We start from the raw sequence: 21,380 nt of genomic DNA, 5'->3' as shown, positions 1-21,380 counted from the left end.
CTGACTGAGAAATTCATTGCACGTTGCCAATTGTATGAAAGAGAGAAGAATTCTAGCTGCTCCACGTTGAAATCCAAATTAATGCCTGTCTGATCTGCCACGGAATCTCAATGGGCCAAATCTTTTTCCATCATTTACACTCTAAATGATTCCAATGAGCCAAGCTCCTTTCAATTCACTCTCTTGATACAGAATCTTAATGGGTGAATATCCTTCCAGTTCACTTCCATTGTACAGAATCCCAAAGGACTAAACAAACCTTTCACTCTCGTGCAGAATTCCAATCGAGTAAACATCCCCTTAATCACACCCATCGCTTGGAATCCCAATCAACCGAACGCTTTCCAACTCATTCCCATTGTACGGAAATCCAACAGACCATATCCCTCTTCAGTTGTGCAAAATCCAAAATGGGCCCAATTGTTTTCTAAACGCTTCAGTTGCATTGAATATTTCCAAGAACAAAATATTAATTTGAATAATGAAAAAATTGCAGTTCAATCCAAACATATTCCTGTTTTGCAGTTATTAATGCTCAGTCAAACTAAATATAGTCAACTCACTGTAGCATCTAACCTGGAGCCTGAGGCACATTACAAATCTAAGTGCTTTATGTAAAATATCATTTTTATTTGGTCCTTGTTTTTGCTTGGATTGAACTGTTGAATGAATGAGCAGACAGGTTGTGGAATAAAGGTTTGCAAACAAAGTTATTTTTTTAATAAATATAGAGTACCCAATTCATTTTTTCCAATTAAGGGGCAATTTAGCGTGGCCAATCCACCTACCCTGCACATCGTTAGGTTGTGGGGGCGAAACCCACGCAGACACGGGGAGAATGTGCAAACTCCACACAGACAGTGACCCAGGGCCGGGATCGATCCTGGGACCTCGGCGCCGTGAGGCTGCAGGGCTAACCCACTGCGCCACCGTGCTGCCCTATCAAAGTTTTTAAAAATCTGTGCTTTAAAGGTCTTGATTGAAGGGAGTATTTCTCGGCCAAGTATGTGGACATTTAAATGGAAGAAATATGTTCCCATCCACGAGCATCTCCCTATCATTAAGATATCAATAAACGCCTAATCATGGCTAATTTTCAAGTCTAAAGCTATAAACCTTGTCCGGATTTCCTGTTTCTGCTCCCAGCGGGGAAGGTTCACAGCCGACAGTGCTGACTCTGAAAATTATCCTCAGTGTTTCTGACATGCGTCAGCTGTCACTTAGAGGCAACACTTGCCTCCTAACGTTGGACACAGTAATGTTAGGAACAGTATTTTAAAATCCATCTCATTTTGGTATAATTGATGCGAAACCTTTCCAAATCGCTTGTTGAGCCTCAGCAGGAGAATTGCGTTCAGTTCTGGGCACATGCTTCGGGAAGAATGTCAGGGACTTTTGTGGAGGGCACAGTAGAGGTTTACAGAGTAGCCCCAGGGATGAGGGAATTCAGTTGTGTAGTGGGATTAGATTTAGATTTATTGTCACGTGTACGGAGGTACAGTGAAAAGTATTGTTCTGCATCTAGTCCAGGCACATCGTCCATACATGAAAAACATAGGACATACGATAAATACACAATGTAAATACGTAGACACAGACATTGGGTGACGCAAACAGAGTATAGTGCTAGCAACAGTAGAGAAGCTGTGTAGAGAGATCAGCTCAGTCCATAAGAGGGTCATTCAGGAGTCTGGTAACAGCGGGGAAGAAGCTGTTTTTGTCTCAGACTTTTGTACCTCCTGCCCGATGGAAGAGGTTGGAAGAGAGAATAACCTGGGTGGGAGGGATCCTTGATTATGTTGCCCGCTTTCCCAAGGCAGCGGGAGGTGTGTACAGAGTCAATGGATGGGAGGTAGGTGATGGACTGGGCTGTGTTCACCACTCTCTGGAGTTGTTCTCCTTACAGCAGCAAAAAGGTACGGCAAGATTTGACAGATGGATTTCGATAAAGTAAATAAAAAGAAACTATCTGCAGCGGCAGAAGGGTGGTAACCAAAGGACGTAGATGATGAAAGGTGATCGACAAAAGAACCAACGGCGATCCGGGGACTTCTCGATTTTTAAGCAGTCGGGGGTTTTGCGACCTGGAAGTACGCTGGCTGGAGAGACAATGGAAGGAGATTCAATAGTAACTTTCAAAGGGAACTGTTTGGACACTGAATTTTAAAAATGGCAGTGTTGCGCGGGAAGAGAGATCGCTCAAGACTGGGGGGGGGGGGGGGTTTCACAACTGGCACCTGACCAGTCTGACAGAGGAAGTGAAAAAGGACCTGCAAAGATGAAACACGCTCCCACTCTCCCTCGCGGGGCGAGTGTAAAAGATGAAAATGAACCTACTGCCCCAGGTTCCTCTTCCTACTGACATCCATCCCGATCTATGTCCACAAGGCCTTTTTCATCTCACTGGGCAAGTTAATCATGGCATTTGTAAAAGTGAGGGGGGGGGGGGGGGGGGGGGGGGGAAGAAGAATGCTAGGATCCCAAAGAAAGTCCGATGCAAGAGGGAGTGGGAGTAAGTGGATCGCTGGAGGCGATCGCTGTGCTGAAAGGCTACTTCCATGTGCTATGACCGTCAATTATTCTGACAACTTGCGGTGATAGGGTGTGGAAATGGTAGGTGACAGCAATTTGAGGAGATGCAGTACAAATAAGACAATCCGCAACGTTAAAGTGCTTTGGTTTGAGTGAGAGGTTTTTTTTCCGCAAAAGATCATTTGAAAAGCAGCTTGGAGCCTCGCTGGCTGGGAATGTGGGTGGTAGACATGAGCGAAAGCGGTACAGTCTTGTCTCTAACACACATACTCAGTAGCTCTGCAATGGCTCACTCAGCTGTATTCATTCCGATGTCTCCAGTGTTTACATTACTTTGAGAATTGGAACGTACACGTGTCCCAAGCAGCCAGAGCTTTATACCAGCAGCAAGTAACACACAGGCATTCTCTTTCAGTTGCAGATAAGATAAACAATGAGCATAAGAAAGCAAAAGATCTCCATCTACCCAGTTTGTTTGGAGATCGCATAACTACAACTTACATCCATATAAAGCTCAATTAAAACATCCCAATTCAGGGAATTTTTAGAAGCTTTATCAATCAAGCCACGTAAGATGATTTGAGACATGTGGTCAAATACTCAGTCAAAGAGTTAGATGTGAAGGAGTGTCCCAAAGCAGGAGAGAAAGGTAGCCAGACAGAGGGGGGGGGGGGGATTCCTGAGCTTAGGGTCCATGTACAGAAGGCACAGCCAAGAGTGAAGCAGTTAAAATCGGAGAGTGCTGAGAAGGCCAGGGCCGGGATTCTCCGAAATCCCGGCCAAGGTGTTGACGCCGGCGTCAAAACCGGCGGGAGCAAGTCCGGCATCAACAGGCCTCCAGACCCAGTCATTCTCCCCTTCCTCGGGGGCTAGAACAGCTCCGGAGTGCTGTGCGCTGCTCCGGCGCCGAAAGCCAGCCCTACATAGCTGGTGCAGGTCCGCGAGTGTGGGCCGCGGCCAGCGCGGGTCCGCGCATGTGCGGAAAGGTCGCCTCTGCGCTGGCCCGCAGACAACATGGCAGGGCCTTACAGGCACCCCCGGTGCAGAGGAACATAGGGTCCCCCCGGAATTAGGGCGCCCGCCGATCAGTTGCCCCCGATCACGGGCCTGGCCAGCATGGAGGCCCCCCCTGGAGTCGCCCCCCCCCCCCCCCCACCAGGACAGCCCCCGCAGCCAGAACGGCGGAGTCCTGCCAGGGGGAACCACATGTGAACCACGCCGGTGGGACTCGGCCGTCGAGCACGCAGAATCGTCGCGGGGGCCGCTTTCAACGGCCCACGGAGCGTGATTGCCGCCGATTCTCCGGTTGCCGGAGAATCGATGGCCCGGCGTCGGAGCGGCGTGGCGGGATTCTCCGAGCCCGCACCGGGTCGAAGAATTGCCGGGGGGGGGGGGGGGGGCACGTAAATCCCGCCCCTAATTTGGAGGAGATCGGGGATAAGGCAGAGCTGGTGGATGAGGTTACGGAGATCGGAACAGGTAAAGCCATCAAGCACAAGAGCTCATATTCCCCTTTGGCACTGGCGTTAGATGTTTTATTAACTGTGAATAATTCTACTCACCGTATTTCAAAAAGGGATATTGAAACACTTGAGAAAGTGTAAAAAACATTACAAATCATAGAATTTAAAGAGCCATTCAGCCCATTGTGACTGCACCCGGCCCTTGGAAAGATCACCGTACTTAAGCCCACGCCTCCACCCTATCCCCGTAACCCAGTAACACCACCTATCCTTTTTGGACACTAAGGTCAATTTAGCGTGGCCAATCCACCTAACCTGCACATCCTTCGACTGTGGGAGGAAACCGGAGCACCCGGAGGAAACCCACGCAGACACGGGGTGAAAGTGCAGACTCCGCACAGACAGTCACCCGAGGCTGGAATTGAACCTGGGAACCTGGAGCTGTGAGGCAGCAGTGCTAACCACTGTGTCGCCCCATCAGCTGCCATAACTGAGAGTGTGCAATGACTGACCATGCTGCGGCTCTTTTCTCAAGAACTGAAATGACTTACTGGTGACCCAATAGACGTCATATGAAGGGGTTTAATAGGTAAGATGCGGAGGGGTTGTATTATCTCCTGAAGTGACAAAAACCTAAGGCCATAAGTATAAATAACACCAACAGAGAACTGAGGAAAAACGTACCCCACAATGGTGAAAGATTTCACTAACAGAGAGAATAGTTGAAGTGAAAAGCACGGATGCATTTAGGAGAACGGTGGAGAAGCGGGGAGAAAATAATAGGTTCTACTGATTAAGATGAAGTAGGGTAAGAGAAGGCTAATATGGATGACAGGCCCTGGCACAGACCAGTTAAAGTGAATGTCCTGTTTCTGAGCTGTTAAATTCCATGTAATAAAACCCATGCTGTTTCCCCCTTCCAAATAAATACAATACAAATGTGATTAATGCATAAAATCTTGTCTTGCTCCAATACCATACTGGCAGAGATGTGGACACACTACCATTACAGTGCGAGCTGATTTAGACTGTCAAATCAATCCATTATTTTAACTATGCCACCAAATCATTGCCAGCATTTTCCTTTAGCTAACTTAATTTTTAGAAAGGCAAGCCTGGCATTTATGTTGGCAGCCTCAGGATGTGCCTCACAGTCGATGACGTGCACACCACTGAGCACTGTTGGAAACAGAGCAACCAATATGTGCACAGTAAGCTCCCACAGGCAGCAATATGATCATGGTTAGACAGTCTGCTTTTAGGTATTGGTTGAGGGATAAATATTGGTCAGGATGCAGCAGAAAACTCCCCACCTCTTCTTCAAAATAGTGGCCACGGGGATCTTATATTTCAACTTGAGAGTGCCTCGCTTTTGTTTTGATGTCTCGGTCAAACTTATAGAATTTACAGTGGAGAAGGAGGCCATTCGGCCCATCAAGTCTGCACAGACTCTTGGAAAGAGCACCTACCCAAAGTCAACACCCTATCCCCATAACCCAGTAACCCCACCCAACACTAAGGGCAATTTTGGACACTAAGGGCAATTTAGCATGGCGAATGCACCTAACCTGCACATCTTTGGACTGTGGGAGGAAACCGGAGCACCCGGAGGAAACCCACGCAGACACGGGGAGGATGTGCAGACTCCGCACAGACAGTGACCCAAGCCGGAATCGAACCTGGGACCCTGGAGCTGTGAAGCAATTGTGCTAACCACAATGCTACCATGCTGCCCTCCGAGTGCAGTACCTCCGAGAGTGTAACACGTAGCAGCACTCTCGCCTCCAAGGCGAGACTCAGTAAGCAAAGGAAACTCTAGAGCTGACACTCCTGGAAGAGGGGTAATTATACTGTCAGAGACATTGAATGCGATGTTAAATCCTTAAGGCCCCAGCTGTGTTCTCCGATGGATGTAGAGCATCTGAAGCCACAATTTGGAAAGCAGGAGAGCTCTCCCCAATGCCCTGAACAATATGCACCCCCCAACCAACGTCACTCAGAAATGACATTACTGTTTGTGGGGTCTTGCCAAATTACCTTGTTTCTTTCCTCCTCTACGTCAGTGATTGTCCATCCAAAAATCACATGATTGGCTGTGGGTCACCCTGAGAACGGGAGATCGCCAAATTCTTCTTTGCAATGAAACATTGGGCAAGTTTGATGCAGAACAGGGCTCGGTACAATTGACAAATTAACCTTTTGAGGGTTGACGTTATTTCTAAATATTGCCAGCAGCCTCATTTTGTCATTCCTCTCTGGCAAGCTTCCGAACCTCAAAAGGTTCACTGTGGCTCTGCACCTTTAACCGGACAGTTTATCGATTTTGCAAACGAAACAAGAGTTTGAGGCGTACTGGGCTGGTTCTATATGTACAGCTCATGTCACCTTTTCCCACTAATACTCTTTAAGTCTACGTTCATAATAGGGATGGGCTTGTCGGCCTTAATTGCACCTTCGTCCTGGTGGAGGTTCTACAGTACCACCACTGGCAGAATATAATTACAGCGTGACACGTTTACATAGTTTTTTTATGATAAAGTTTGCGTGTAGGTGTTTACAAGGCAAATATAAAGATAAGGAGAAAATGTTGCAGAATTTCATAAAGGATTGAGTTCCATTTGTGAACACTGGTTCCAATTAGCCCCTGCCAGCTACCCTACTTGATCTTAAAATTATATTTGACCTTGACTCCCCAACGCAATAGCAGAGATGATTGTGATCGACATAATCTATATATACACACAAAAATGCACATGCTTGCTGATATGAATCAATCTGGTGAAGTATGACGGGCTGTCATTATAAGACTCCAGTTCTGGTTTCCACTTTCACAGCAGAAGCCTGTTTGTGCTATTTCAAAGATTGTGTTTTAAGTGCTTGATACACTGCACCCATCATTTTAGTTGTCAACAATTGTCGTGCCTGTGTTTTTTTTGGAGGTGGGAGGGGGAGACAGGCTGTGGGAGTGGGACGTAGGTGGTTAATGACCTTCAAATCAATTGTGAAGATATGGAATCTCTAGAAATAGGTGGCTCATATGCCCTTCAGTATAACGTGGGGAATACAAATGTGTCTTGGGTTTGCTTGTTGATGCCAGATGTATTTTTCTTTGCAAAAACCAAGTGCACAGTATTTTTCTGTAGTTGCATCTGGTAACTTAAGCCTCAGGTTTTCTGAAGCAAAGGTTACAAGCAGCCATCAGTGAAGCTTATTTGCACTCCAAACACACGGTTCAGAATATTACATAGAATTACAGAGTTTCTTCCAATACCTTCGGCCCAGTTGATCAGTGCTGTTGTGTATGCTCCAGGCGAGCATCCTCCTGCCTAAGTTCATCGGAGCCTATCAGCAAACCCAGCTATTTCGTTCCCCCTCATGTGTTTATCCAGCTTTCCCTTAAGTACATCTCTGCTATTCACCACAAGCGCTCCCTGTGGGAATGAGTTCCATATTTTTACCACTGTTCAAGAGCTCTCTCGAAATTTCTTGTTAGTGGCCATCTCAGATCAATAGAATCACAGACTGGAATGGTAGAATCCTTGCAGCACAGAAGGAGGCCATTTGACCCGTCGAGTCTGCGCCGACCCTTCCAAAGAAGGCCCTGCCCATGTTCAATCCCCCGCCCTTTTCCTGCAAGCTCATTCAAGGAGGCAATTTATCACGACCAATCCACCTTAACTGCACACCTTTGGACTGTGGGAGGAGACCGGAGCACCTGGAGGAAACTGGGGAGACGCGGGGGAGAGCGCGCTAACTCCGCACAGACAGTGACCCGAAGTCAGAATCGACCCCCGGTCCCTGCCGCTGTGAGGCATCAGTGTTAACCGCTGTGCCACCGTGCCACCCATTGTGCCACCATGCCGGCTAGCCTTACTCTCTCCCAACAAGTGGAAACATCTTCTGTACGATTACCCCTCAGAACTGCAATGACCTCTCGCCTTTCGCCCTTCTCCTTCCAGGAACAAAGAGCCCCAGACTTTTCACTCTTTCCTGATAATTATAATCTTTGTTTCGCACGTTGACTAAATCGTTCCAGCTCCGGTTTCCTCCCACAGTCCAAAGATGTTCAGGGTCGGCAGATTGGCCATGCAAGTTGCCCCTTTGCGTCTAAAGGTGGGTTGGGGTTACAGGGATAGGGCGGGGAATTGGGCCGAGGTCGGGTGGTCTTTTAACGGGTCGGTGCAGTCACGATGGGCTGAATGGCCTCCCCCTCCTGCACTGCAGCAATTTGAAGGCACCTTCAAAGCCTGGGGGCTGCTAGAATTGCTTAAATTGCCTGTCATACACCAACTGAAGCCTCAATTGGCCGCAGGATAGTTTGATGCACAGTCACACACACAGGGAGCGAAGAGAGTGGACAGCAACAATGATTTGCATTTACATAGCGTCCTTAACGTGGGCAAAAAATTCCAAGGGGCTTGACAGTAATGTCACAAAACAAAATTTGATGCTGAGTCACCAAGGATTTGAGAGGCTATGTAGAACAACTTGGTTTAGCCATTCACGATCAGGTCTATCTGGACTACATAAATCACGATCAGGTCCTGCTATCACCTGCTAAAACTGCTCACTATTCCAGGATCATCCTGGAATGCAAAAAAAAACGCCCTGGCTTCTTCACTCTCCTGCAAACTGTCTTCTAAAACCCCTCTCCCCTGTTATCTCCAACAACAAGTACAGGGAGCTCATGGATTCCTTTGTCACTAAGACCATCCAATCAGCTGCCTCTGCCATGTAGTAATAATAATAATCTTTAGTAGTGTCACAGGTAGGCTTACATTAACACTGCAATGAAGTTACTGTGAAAATCATACCTCTCTTCCACCATACCACAGGGCTAGAGCCTCTCTCCGGCTCTCCTCTGCCTGAGCCCAGAACTCACATCTTCCTTTTGTTTCTCTCCCTTCTCCCCTCGTGCCCTCCCAGAGCTCATCTTGTCCGTGAGACCCACCTCCTGTCCCCGCGATCCCATTCCCACTCAACTGTTGATCCCCCAACTTCCCCTCCTAGCTCCCACGTTAGCCGATGTTGTAAGTGGTTCTCTCCCTTCATGGTGTTGTCCCTCCCTCCTTTAAATCCGCCATTATCACGGCTCTACTCAAAAAGAGCCCTTGACCCCACTATCCTTGCAAACAGCCTGTCCACCTCCAACCTCCCTTTCCTCTCCAAGATCTTTGAACATGTTGTCACACCCTCCCCCAACCAATGCATGCCCAACTTTCCCACATCTTCATGTTTGAACCACTTCAATCAGGTTCCTGTCATTAAGCCCCACAATGACCATATGTGGACGATTATTGATCCCCATGGAGATCCTGAAGTATGGGTAGGGGGGCCGAGACCCACTAAATTGGGGCTCGTTAGAGCCAAGCATAAAAGCCACCCCGAGCAGGGACTGGCATGTTGGGTAACCCAACGGGCACTGTGAGTGTAGATAGTTATTACCATGGGCAGATTACTGTTAAAAGTAAAATTAATATTTTCCTTCCTGCCGCTGGCTTCCGTGGTTTTTAAAGTTCCTCACTATGCCACAAAATCAAAACAGTTCCCATCAAAGTTACAAATGCCATTGTAACTGAGACAGAAGCTTTCAGCTTTTTGACATGGTTGACCACATCATCCTTCTTCAATGCCTCTTGGCTTTGGCCCAGCTGCTCTCACCCGCTTCCATTCTTCTCTCCCTCAGCTTAAGCAGAGCATCACCTGTAATGGCTTCCCTTCCTGCTCCCACCCCGTGACCACTGATGTCTCCCGAGGGTTTATCCTTGGATTCCTCTTTTTTTTCTTTTTTTTTAACATTTAGAGTACCCAATTCATTTTTTCCAATTAAGGGGCAATTTAGCGTGACACATGTTTGGGTTGTGGAGGCGAAACCCACGCAAACACGGGGAGAATGTGCAAACTCTACACGGACAGTGACCCAGAGCCGGGATCGAACCTGGGACCTCTCGGCGCCGTGAGGCAGCAGTGCTAACCCACTGCGCCACTGCGCTGCCCACAGCTTCCTCTTGCTTTTCATCAACATACTGTACATCAGTAACATCATCCAAAAGTGTCCATAAGGTTTCACATGCAGTCTCTCTTAACGTCTCTACTGTTGCGAAATTGTAAGACTGTTCATCCGAAATTCTGTACCGGAGAACAGAGATTTCCACTAATTAAATGTTGGGAAGACTGAGGCCATTGTCGCCGTGGTCTGCATTCTGAACTCCGTTCCATCCCTATCCCTGACAGCTCTCTGAGACTAAACCAAACTCTTCGCAACCTTAAATCCATCTAGACTCTGGAGAGGTTCCAACGACATATGTGCGTCATCACTTGGACCATCTATTTCCAACTCCATCACATCACCACTGCCTCAGCTTATCTACCACTGAAACCTTCATCCATCCCTCTGTTACCTCCGGACTTGACTATTCCAGCGCACTCCTGGCTGGTCTCCCACATCCTATCACCCATAAACTTGACGTCGTCCACAAATATGCAGCGGGATTCTCCGCCAGAGGGATTCTCCCTCGCATCCCGGCAGCACTCCCACGCCTGTGGGTTTCCCGGCTGTGTGTGGTAGCCACAATGGGAAATCCAGGTGACGGGAATGAAGAATCCCACTGCTGGCGAGGGTGCACCACCCAGGAAAATGTGGCTGGCAAGACGGAGAATCCCGCTCACATTGTCTGTGTTCCGCACCTGCACTAAAATCCCGTTGCCCTATCACCCCTGTGCTCGCTGATCTACATTGGCTCCCACCCAAGTAACGTCTCAATTTTAGAATTCCCATCCTTGGTTTCAAATCTCTTCCTCCCCATGTCTGGAACTTCCTCCAGCCCCACAATCCCCCCCGAGATCGCTGCACTTGTCTATTTCTGGCCTTGTGTGCATTTCCAGTTTTAGATGCTGCACCGTTGGTGGCTATGCCTTCAGCTGCCTGGGTTCCTAGCTCCAGAATTCCTTTCCAAAACCTTTCCAACTTCCAATCTCTCTTCCCTATTGCAAGACGCTCCTTAAAGCCCACCTCTTTGACTGAGCTTTGGGTCATCTGCCTAATGCAGTTTGGCATCTAATTTTGCCTGATAATGCTCTTGAGAAGCTCCTTGGGATGGTTTATTACATTAAAGGTGCTATATGAATATAATTTGCTGTTACAAAGAAAAGTGCCCAAAACATTTGATCAAAGAGTTAGGCTTTAACAGAGCCTTAAAGACCATAAGATCATAAGGCATAAGAGCAGAATTAGGCCACTCGGCCCATCGAGACTGCTCCACCATTCAATCATAGCTGATATGTTTCTCATCCCTATTCTCCTGCCTTCTCCCCATAACCAGATGTATAACCAGAGATCTATCTCTGTCTCAAAGACACTCAGTGAGTTGGCCTCCACAGCCTTCTGCGGCAAAGAGTTCCACAGATTCACCACCCTCTGGCTGAAGAAATTCCTCCTCATCTCTGTTTTAAAGGATTGACTCTTCAATCTGAGATTGTGCCCTCTGGTTCTTGTTTTTCCTATAAGTGGAAACATCCTCTCCACGTCCACTCTATCCAGGCCTCACAGTATCTTGCAAGTTTCAATTAGATCCCTCCTCATCCTTCAAAACTGCAATGAGTACAGACCCAGAGTCCTCAATCGTTCCTCATAAGACAAGCTCCTCATTCCAGGGATCATTCTTGTGAACCTTGTCCTAGACCCTTTCCAAGGCCAGCATATCCTTCCTTAGATACGGGACCCAAATCTGCTCACAATACTCCAACTGGGGTCTGACCAGGAGCAGAGAGAGATCATGTTGCAGACAGTGTGAGGGAGGAGGTTTCAGCTCTGATAGCCCAGCTAGCTGAAAGCGAGGCTGCCAAAAAGGGGGAAATGTTCAAGCGTTTATAAAACACATGGTTTCCTATGGCTCCTGGATTTTGGAGGATGCTGAGTTTTCTTCAGAAAACTAACCAGCAGCAAAGAATGGAGTCATTAAAAATGTAAAAGTTAGGTACCAACATATGAATTAGGGGCAGGAGTAGGCCACTCAGCCCCTCAAGCCTGCTATCCCATTCAGTCAGATCATGGTTGATCTGACGATGGCCTCAACCCCCGCATTGCTGCCGATCCCCAGATAATCTTTCACCCCCTTGTTAATCGAGAATCTATCAAGCTCAACCTTAAAAAAGTTTGAAGACTCTGCTTCCGCTGCCTTTTGAGGAAGTGAGTTCCAGAGACTTCACAGCCGTCTGAGAGAAAGAAATTATCTTCATCTCTATCTTAAATGAGCGACCTTTCATTTGTAAACAACATTTTAAAAGTAACAATAGCCTGGGTCTCCTGGTTGTGAGAATGCAATAGCTTGGTTCGCTCCTCGGCAAAAACAAAATGTTGACGACACCGGTGCCACAAGTCATTGTCAATATATGCCAAATGGTACAACACGAAAGGAGGCACACGAGGGACCAGCGGTTGTTTGTGCGCAAATCCTTGAATTATGGAGGATATGTAATCAAGCAGTTAATAAAGCCTGTGAGACCCTGGGCTTTAGAAATGGAGACATAGATTACGAAAGCCAGATAGTTGTGCTAGGAGCTTTATAAATCACTTGCTCAGATCCAGGAAGAGAATTGTGGGCAATTCAGATACACTCAGGAATGACGTGGAGGCTTTTGAGAGCATGCACAAGGGATTTAGGAGAATGATTCCAGAGGTGAGGGATTAGTTACGTGGATGGACTGGAGGGTTTGAAACTGTTGACTAGGAGAAGGTTTGACAGATGTTTAAAAGCATGAATGGTAAAGTAGATAAAACAGGCTGTTTTAATAGCCGAAGGGGGCGATAGCCAGAGTACATGGATTTAACGTGACAGAGGAAGCATTGTTAATTATTTTATATAGGCAGCAAGCGTTTGGGATTTTGAATATACTGTCTGATATGGTGATGGATACAGATTCAATTCACCTTCAAATCGCAATTGGACAATACCTAAAATATGGTAAAAGCTGTAAGACGGAGTGGGACTGACTGGGTAGCTCTTTCAAAGAGTCGGTATAGACTCGATGGATTGAATGGCCTCCTTCTGCATTGTTCTAGTCTGTGCTTCCACGATAATGACCAGATAATCTGATTATTAGAGATGTTTGGACAAGAGATGCTTATTAGGCAGGGGAAATCTTCTCATCCCTTCTTCAAAATAGTTCCTGGAATTGTTTATGCCCATCCAGGAGGGGAGGCAGGTCTTACCACTGCCATAAGTTCTACCACTTATCCGAAAGATGGTAGCTCTGACAGTGCAGCGCTCCCTCAGTGCTGCACAGGGAATGTTGGTTGAGATATTGAGCTTGGGTTTCTGATACCTTATTATATCACTTCAAATTCAATTCAGCGTCAGCCAGACCAGTTACAACAGAAGTGAACCCAGTGAGTTCTGACTACAGTCTGTAGCCTTCAATCACCATTTGTACCAGCCCAGACATTTAATTCAATTTCGCAATGGCAAAAAGGGCACTGGGACTTACAACCTCTGGGTTCCTCGCTGACGTAACCACTACAGTATGGTGGCCTAGTCCCCATTATGTTCATGCCTGTAAAACCCAATGAGGTAGCTTCATTGTATGGATATCCATTGGTACTTCCATCAACTGCAGCATTTGCTATGAACTCTTTTTGGGAATTAGATATGGTGCGTGACAAAGGGACGCAGGACTAAGGATAGGATGAGACTGAGGGATAAGAGAGAGTAGCATATGGGATGTTGTTGCCCTTGGCGCTGCTTACAATAATTTTTCTCAGTCCTGTATTGAAACATTCCTCTGGTCCTATGTATTTGCCTGGCCACTCACTGGTTCTGAAGAGATCCATTATGTTCTTAATTATGTGAAGGTACATTGCAAGGGCAGCACGGTAGCATAGTGGTTAGCACTGTTGCTTCACAGCGCCAGGGTCACAGGTTCGATTCGCTGCTGGGTCACTGTCTGCGCGCAGTCTGCACCTTCTCCCCGTCTCTGCGTTGGTTTCCTCCGGGTGCTCCGGTTTCCTCCTACAGTCCAAAGACGTGCAGGTTAGGTGGACTGGCCATGATAAATTGCCCTTAGTGTTCAAAAAGGTTAGGAGGGGTTATTGGGTTATGGGGATAGGGTGGAAGTGAGGGCTTAAGTAGGTCAGTGCAGACTCGATGGGCCGAATGGCCTCTTTCTGCACTGTATGTTCTGTGTTCAATTCTGTGTCCAAGATCCCACAGCGAATTATTATGCCTCTTCAAAATAAATCTAGTGAAAGATAGAAGGTATGAGTTGTGTCCAAGTTCTTTTTACATCAGATATTTCTTGAAAACATTACTCTGGTCGTCAGTAACTTCAATGGTATTGAAGCATTCTTGGAACAGAGGATTTAATTAATGTTTAACATTATGGGCGACACGTTAACACAGTGGTTAGCACTGTTGCTTCACAGGGCCAGGGTCCCAGGTTCGATTCCCGGCTTGGGTCACTGTCTTTGCGGAATCTGTACATTCTCCCCATGTCTGTGTGGGATTCCTCCGGGTGCTTCAGTTTCCTCCCACAAGTCCCGAAAGACGTGCTTGTTAGGTGAATTGGACATTCTGAATTCTCCCTCTGTGTACCCGAACAGGCGCCGGAATGTGGCTACTGGGGGATTTTCACAGTAACTTCATGCAGTGTTAATTAAGCCTACTTGAGACACTAATAAAGATTATTATTATATAATAGAGAGCTTTGATAGTCTGAAGATAGAAAGACAACTTTCTTTGATTACATGAGTAAGTGAGGAGGGATTGATTTAAAGTTGCCTCTCTCTCAGATGGTGAGCAGGCTGGGAGTTATTGAAGTGGTTGAGGTAGCAAAGCCATTGGATCGTTTTAGGGAAAGAGTCGATATGTATTTAAATCAGTGGTTGAAGCTAATGGCTACAGGGAAAAAGCAGGGCAAGGGGGTTATTCCAGCCAAGAGCCAACAGAGATAGGATCTGCCATCTTTTGCCTGTTTTGAGAAAACAAAACTCTAGAAATCTAAACTGAGAAGGAGTGACTGTGTTAAATAATCAAAATAAAACTTAACTAACTCAACCAGATTGTCATTCCTGGGGATGTCAATGCACCCCAGCCCCCATGACACCCACCAGGAGGCCGAAAGCGTGCCAGTGGATATCGCAGTAATGGGGCAGACAGTGGGTCAGATGACCCTCTCGACCCTCCGCTGCCTGGAGTTGTTGATGACCAACTTAGCCAGGCCTGGGAGGAGGCGAACGAGGAGGTCCTCCTTCCCCCTCATCCCCCTCCGCACCAGGTGACCGAAGATAGGAAGGAGCATGGGGCTGAATTGCAACCAAGTTTGAGGAGCAGCCCCTTCAAATATCTCAAAAGGACAGAACGTGGGAGCCATTCATGCAATTGTTCCGGGGCCTGTTTGTGGCCAACGAACAAGAGGAAGAATAGCCGGGTGGCCAAGAATCAGGGGAAAATGGACGGGAATCGGGGGACGGTAGCCGGGGGGGGGGGGCTACGGGTTCGTTATGGGGGTTTGTTCTCATGGTTTTATGCTTATTTATTTTTCTTGTTAATTTATTGTTTTTGTATTGGAGGGGAGGGGTTACTGTTTTTCTCTGTTGTGATAGAATTTGTTGTTGAAAACTTGAATAAAAATTACTCCAAAAGGAAAGGAAGGACAAAGCCGCAAGCGACAGTCTGATGGCAAGCTAAGGCCCAAAACCAAATTGTAAATAAATGCCTATAAACATGTGCCTTGGCCATATTGGAGAATATAAAATATGTATGCCGGTTAAAGGGGATGGCCACAGTTGTTATTATGAAGATGCTTGCCTATAAATATACATGTTAATTTTTTGCGTGTTTTTTTCTAATAATTTGTAATTTGTTGGATATAAAATATGAAAACTCAATAAAAAACATTTCCAAAAAAAAAAAACCTCAATAGGGGCAACCTAGGTAAGGAAAGGCGTGCGGGGCCTCGGAGTCGGTGAACCACTTTACAATTGCTTCGCATTGTTGCATGCAACACCCTCCACATCTGGTCCTCAGAGAGAACTCCCACCTGGTGAGCCCTCCACTGGGGATGTCCCCCACCCCCAGGCGGTGGAACATAACAACAAGGCCTGTCCTGATGGTGGAGCAGGACAGGAATGTGGAGGATTGGCCGCAGCGGCCCATACAGGAAACCCTTCGACACCAAGCAGAGAGGCAGGGAGGAAATTTCCATCGGACTGTTCCCATTTGGGATCACGTCGGGCCGCAGGATCCATGTGGAATTCCATCCCAACTGATCGGATCGCCAGAGTTTTTGGGCTGCGGGTGGCACTGGCATTCGCCGACCCTCTGGGGTTTGAGAGGTCAACCTAGATGTTGCTCTTCAACAATGGAGGCATCACCACATCCATGGTGACCCAAACACGTACCGTTTGCAGCAGCTTGCAAACCCTCCCACATCCTCCTAAACCTCCCTCCCCCACAGGTCCTGAACCTGGTGGCAACATCTCAGCCAATCCCTGTCTCACAGAGGTACCATTACAACGGCTACCGTTTACAGGGGCACAGGGAGGCCATAATCTGGCTCATCCGTTACTCAGAGATCAGCTGATAGTGCGTGGGAGTGCGTGGGAAATCGAGCAACTTTCCCAGCCAGTTACATCCCCCCCCCCCCCCCCCCCGCCCTGTTACTAGTTAACCAAATATTTGAGTGAAACCGCACTTATATTGAGTCCAGACGCCGCCTCGACATTGGAAGCGAAACCAAACGGGAGATATCTTAGTTGGAAATAGACGTGAGCCCGGTCCTGAGGCAAAGGGGTTGATTAAAAAGCATTGTGGGGGGGGGGGGGTTTCAAGGAACTTGACGGAATAAATAAGGAATAAATGTCCTTTTTTTGCTGACAACCTAAGGATTGGGGGATTTGTTATTCCTTCATGTGTCAATTTTGCCTCTTGCACAACAACATGCCCAGGTTTCTGTGTGTCCCCCCCCCCCCCCCCCCCCCCCCTCCCTCCCTCCCTGACAGCCCGCACTCTCACTGGGGGACCGTCCTGACAGTGGGGAGCTGCCCAGGTCTGTATCCAGCCCTGGACAAGCATCTCCATCCTGCAGACACTGACTGACTTAGCCCAGCGCCACAGAGCGGAGACGTGCCTGAGTGTGGCAGGATGTCTGATAGAGTGATTGTGCCCTCTAGTGACTATTGACTATACTGACTGCACAGGGAGACCTGACAGCACCCCACCCCACCCCCTCCCAAAATATCCATCGACGTGTTCGTTCTGTACACCTCCTTATCTCTGCCTGAGATTAATCACCCGCAGCATAGAGAGGGGGAAACTTACAGAGAGGGAGTCTGGCATTTGGGGCCACAGATCAGCCTGTTCTCAAACACCGTCCTCGCTCTGGCCAGCGGGGTTTTGGCCGTCCAGCCTTTCCTATTTAAGGGGGTATCTGGGCCGCTCTCTTGTTACTGGGGGCCTCCCTGGTATGAGGAGAATCTTCCAGGACCACCCGGAGGAGTCTGAAATTCCACTCTGCCCCAGACAGCAACAGAACAGGCTGGACAATCTCTCGACGGCATCTGGGGGAGGGAGCTAACGTTTGCAGTCTGGGCGACTCTTTGTCAAATCCCACTGCTGTTTCTCTCCCTCTAACCCCCCCCCCCCCCCCCCCCACCATTCCTTCCCAAAATCAGATACACATGTAAAACAAAATGCCCCAACCATTCTGGATCCAACTTTCTATTGCAAACTAAGGATGCCACTTGTCAACTTGGAACATCACCAAATGTAGTGTTTCTTTTTAAAATCTTGCAAGAAGCCGATTTGTGGGTTTTGTTTTTTGAAAGTTGGCTTCATCCCTGCAATCGGCTTCAATGAACAGCGGAAAGAGTTGTCTAACGGAATGTTCTGGGGATATTTCGAGGCGGGCTAACATTTTGAAATACAGGTCACCAGAGTTGCAGACAACCAAACAGCCCACGGTCCGTGCAGGGCTGTAGCTGCAACGGCAGAGAGATCGGCTTCCGATTTTTAAACACAATAGAGTCTTGTGCCATTTTACAGGGACTCCCAACCACCTTAACGACCCCCCCCCCCCCCCCCCCCACTCACCAAACTAACAAGCAACGCTCTGTCTGGAAGCAAAATGTGGTCACAACAGCCACATCTGAATTTGCACTCTTGCGATGTCCCTGTCACCCCCCAGCACACCATCAATAGCTGCCTGACAGTGGAATAGAATAAATAGCCCCTGACTCTGCCTCAAGTGATGTCTTACTGTCCATTTCCGAAGCTGAATTCATCCCACCTCGCTGGTTGTTATCTGATTCATTCATTATTGCCCCCCCCCCCCCCCACCAAAATACATTCACAATTTCTTCAACACACTTTCTCCTCACCCTGACACGATTGGCGAGCTTCCTCCTTCGCGTACTCTGCATTCATAGTCCCTCTCTCTCCTCCCGATCCTCGATGTTTAGATCCCACCTCTCGCACTTTTTCCCAAAGCCTTTCTCTTGTCACACCTCCTCCTCCAACATCTCTCTCTCTCTCTCTCTGCCACCTTCCCTCACTCAGTACTTCTGCTCCCCGCCCTATCCACTGTTATGTGTGTTTATTCCTCCCGTTCGGAATAACTCAATGTGTTGCCTTGTGGAATCAGTGATCTGTTTCCCCCTCCGTCAGTTTCCTCCTGCCCTTCTCCCTTTGCAACCTCTCCCTAAAATCTTAATTCGGGCACTGATCAAGGGGGATGTGTGTATGTGTGTGTGTGTGTGGGTGGGTGGGGGGAGATAATGATTTATCTTCACCCTCCTCTCTGTCCACGCACACAACCCCCCCCCCCCCCCCCCCCAGAAAAAACCCTTGGCACGCAGTTTATCAGCGATTGCGGATATTATTTATCCAACACTTTCACCCAGGGTTAATTTAAAAAAAAAGGGTTTTGCAACTCAATGCCAGAGCTGTCTGCGCCGGGCAAGCTAATGATTTGAAATTGGATGAAAGGTCAGCCCAATATTTATACCACCCCCGCCCCCCAACAACCCTCCATACCCCCTCCTCAAATCAACACCCCCACAAGACAACTGGCCACACCGACAACGGGGACGCTCCATCTGCGCCAACCCTTCACTGTGCCAACTGCATCCAATGTGCAAATTCCCTGTTCAACCCAACATGTCCAGACCCACACGGTGCTCTTCCCCAGCCCCCCCCCCCCCCCCCCCCCCAACAACACTTGTCCCGCTCCCTCCTCTCCCAGCCGCCTTGCTCTGTAAAATATTCAGCGAGCAGGCGGGCTGGAGTGCAGTCATCGCGGGAGGCAAGGAGCAGGTCCCCTTGTTTTGAAATCGTACAGGAAAATAAAACCACAATTGATTTTCATGTCATGTCCTGAGTACAGATCCTTGAACTGTTCTGATCTGCGAGAGGGGGGGGGGGGGGGGGAGGGGAGAGGGGGGAAGGGGGGGGGGAGGAGATGGGGAGAGGGAGGAAAGAGGGCAATCACCCAGTGAAAACAGATACAATTCTCCATCCAGTCAGTGGCTCTCAGACCAAAATGTGACACAAAAAAACAAGCCGGTGCGGATTTGAATATTAAAATATTGCTAAATGACCCCCCCCCCCCCCCCCCCCCCTCTTCAAACCCCAAAAAATAAAACAATCGCACGTTGAAACTGACACGAAATTGATCAAAAAATGAAACCAAATGAAAGCTCCCCTTACCTCAGAGAGATCAGGTCAGTTTCTGGCTCAACTGAAGCGGTAGAGCAGTCAGCAAAGCCCCCTCATTAACAACTGCACGGGATGCTTTCTCCCTCTCCCTCCCCTCTCTCGGTGGCGATATGCTGGAATGTCTTCACACAGCAGCCGAGCCAAGGAGCTGATGCATCTTGCGCTTGTTTTATTTATTTATTTTTATTTCGTTTTAAATTCCGCCCAGGGAACGAGCCCGCACTTCGCAGCCTCCGAGCCGAGGTGGGTGGGTGGGGGGTGTTCTTCAGTGCGAGAGGGCTGGAGGAGAAGAGTGAGACGGAGAGAGATGAGGGGAGCTCCAAGAAAGAGGGAGGGAGGGAGGTCCACATCGGCACCCCTCCCGCACACTCTCACAGTCTCACACACACACAGTCACACACACTCTCACAGTCACACAATCACATGCACACACAGTGACACACGTATTTACACACAAACACACAGTCACACACACACTAACACAATCACACACACTCAGTCACACAATCACATGCATACACACACAGTGACACACTTACACACAATCACACACAGAGTGACACACGTACTTACACACAAACACACACAGTCACACACACACTAACACAATCACACACACAATCACATGCATACACACACAGTGACACACTTACACACACAATCACACACAGTGACACACGCACTTACAGTCACACACGCACACTCTCAGTCACAGTCACACACACTCAGTCACACAATCACACACACACTTACACACAGTCACACTCACTCACTTACAGTCACACACACACTCACACATAGTCACATTCACACACACACACAGTCACACTCACACACACTTACACAAACACACACATAGTCACACTCACATACACATACAATCACACACACACACAAAGAGACACACACATAGACACACACACAATCACACGCACACACAGTCAGACATACACACACACACACACACTCACAAACACAATCACACACGCACATCAACATGTGAAGATTTGCTGGTGGAAACTGCCCGCTGAACCGGGCCATCGGGACTAACCTGGTGTTGTATCCGCCAGTCAGGATGGAGCAGCAGCTCTGCTGCCTTCATCTATCTTCCTCTGTGCCCTGAAATTGGGCTCAACTGTCTGAGCCAATGAAAGTGGTCTCCCCCCCCCCCCCCCCCCTCCTCCAGGGAGTCTGGATTCAGGAAGATGCAAAAGGAGCAAAGCACGTTGATGAATTCACACACTCGCCAACTGTACAGGCGAGAAGGAAAAGTCTCTCAGAGAAGTGGAGGAGGAGAAAACGGGACAAGTTTTGATCGCGGGGAGGGGGGGGGGGGTGTTGACAAGCTGGGCTGGGCGAGCTTGGGACCACGAATAGGGATTTTGCTTTGGCAAGGGAATCTCCTTCACCATCCGTTTACATTCAACAAGCTCTCTCTGCTCTCTCTCCCCCCTCTCTTTCTCTCTCCTCTCTTTCTCTTTCTCTCTCTCCTCTTCCTCTTTATCTCTCTCTCCCCTCTCTTTCTCTCTCTCTCTCTCTCTCACACACACACATTGCAACCTTCACTCACTCAACCCAGAGCGAGCTTCCCCACCGGTTGGGATCGCGCACAGTCACAGAGGGTCTCTCTGAACTCATACCCGGGAATAGAGTCTCGCCCTGAACTTCCAGCGCA

General features: G+C 48.3%; 1 protein-coding gene across 1 annotated transcript in view; it reads right to left on the bottom strand.

The window, feature by feature from the left end:
• Window positions 1-21,021, bottom strand: part of LOC119971087 (cadherin-11-like) — a 209,250-nt gene extending 188,229 nt beyond the window's left edge. Inside the window, 2 exon segments of the mRNA XM_038806239.1 lie at window positions 19,697-19,984; window positions 20,757-21,021. The gene's annotated coding sequence lies outside the window, so the exon portion shown is untranslated.
• Window positions 21,022-21,380: the final 359 nt, after the last annotated feature.

The sequence above is a fragment of the Scyliorhinus canicula genome, chromosome 9, assembly GCF_902713615.1.
Source record: "Scyliorhinus canicula chromosome 9, sScyCan1.1, whole genome shotgun sequence".
Lineage (NCBI taxonomy): Eukaryota > Metazoa > Chordata > Chondrichthyes > Carcharhiniformes > Scyliorhinidae > Scyliorhinus > Scyliorhinus canicula.
The sequence above is the reverse complement of the archived record's forward strand: the minus strand, read 5'-3'. Positions and strand labels throughout refer to the sequence as shown.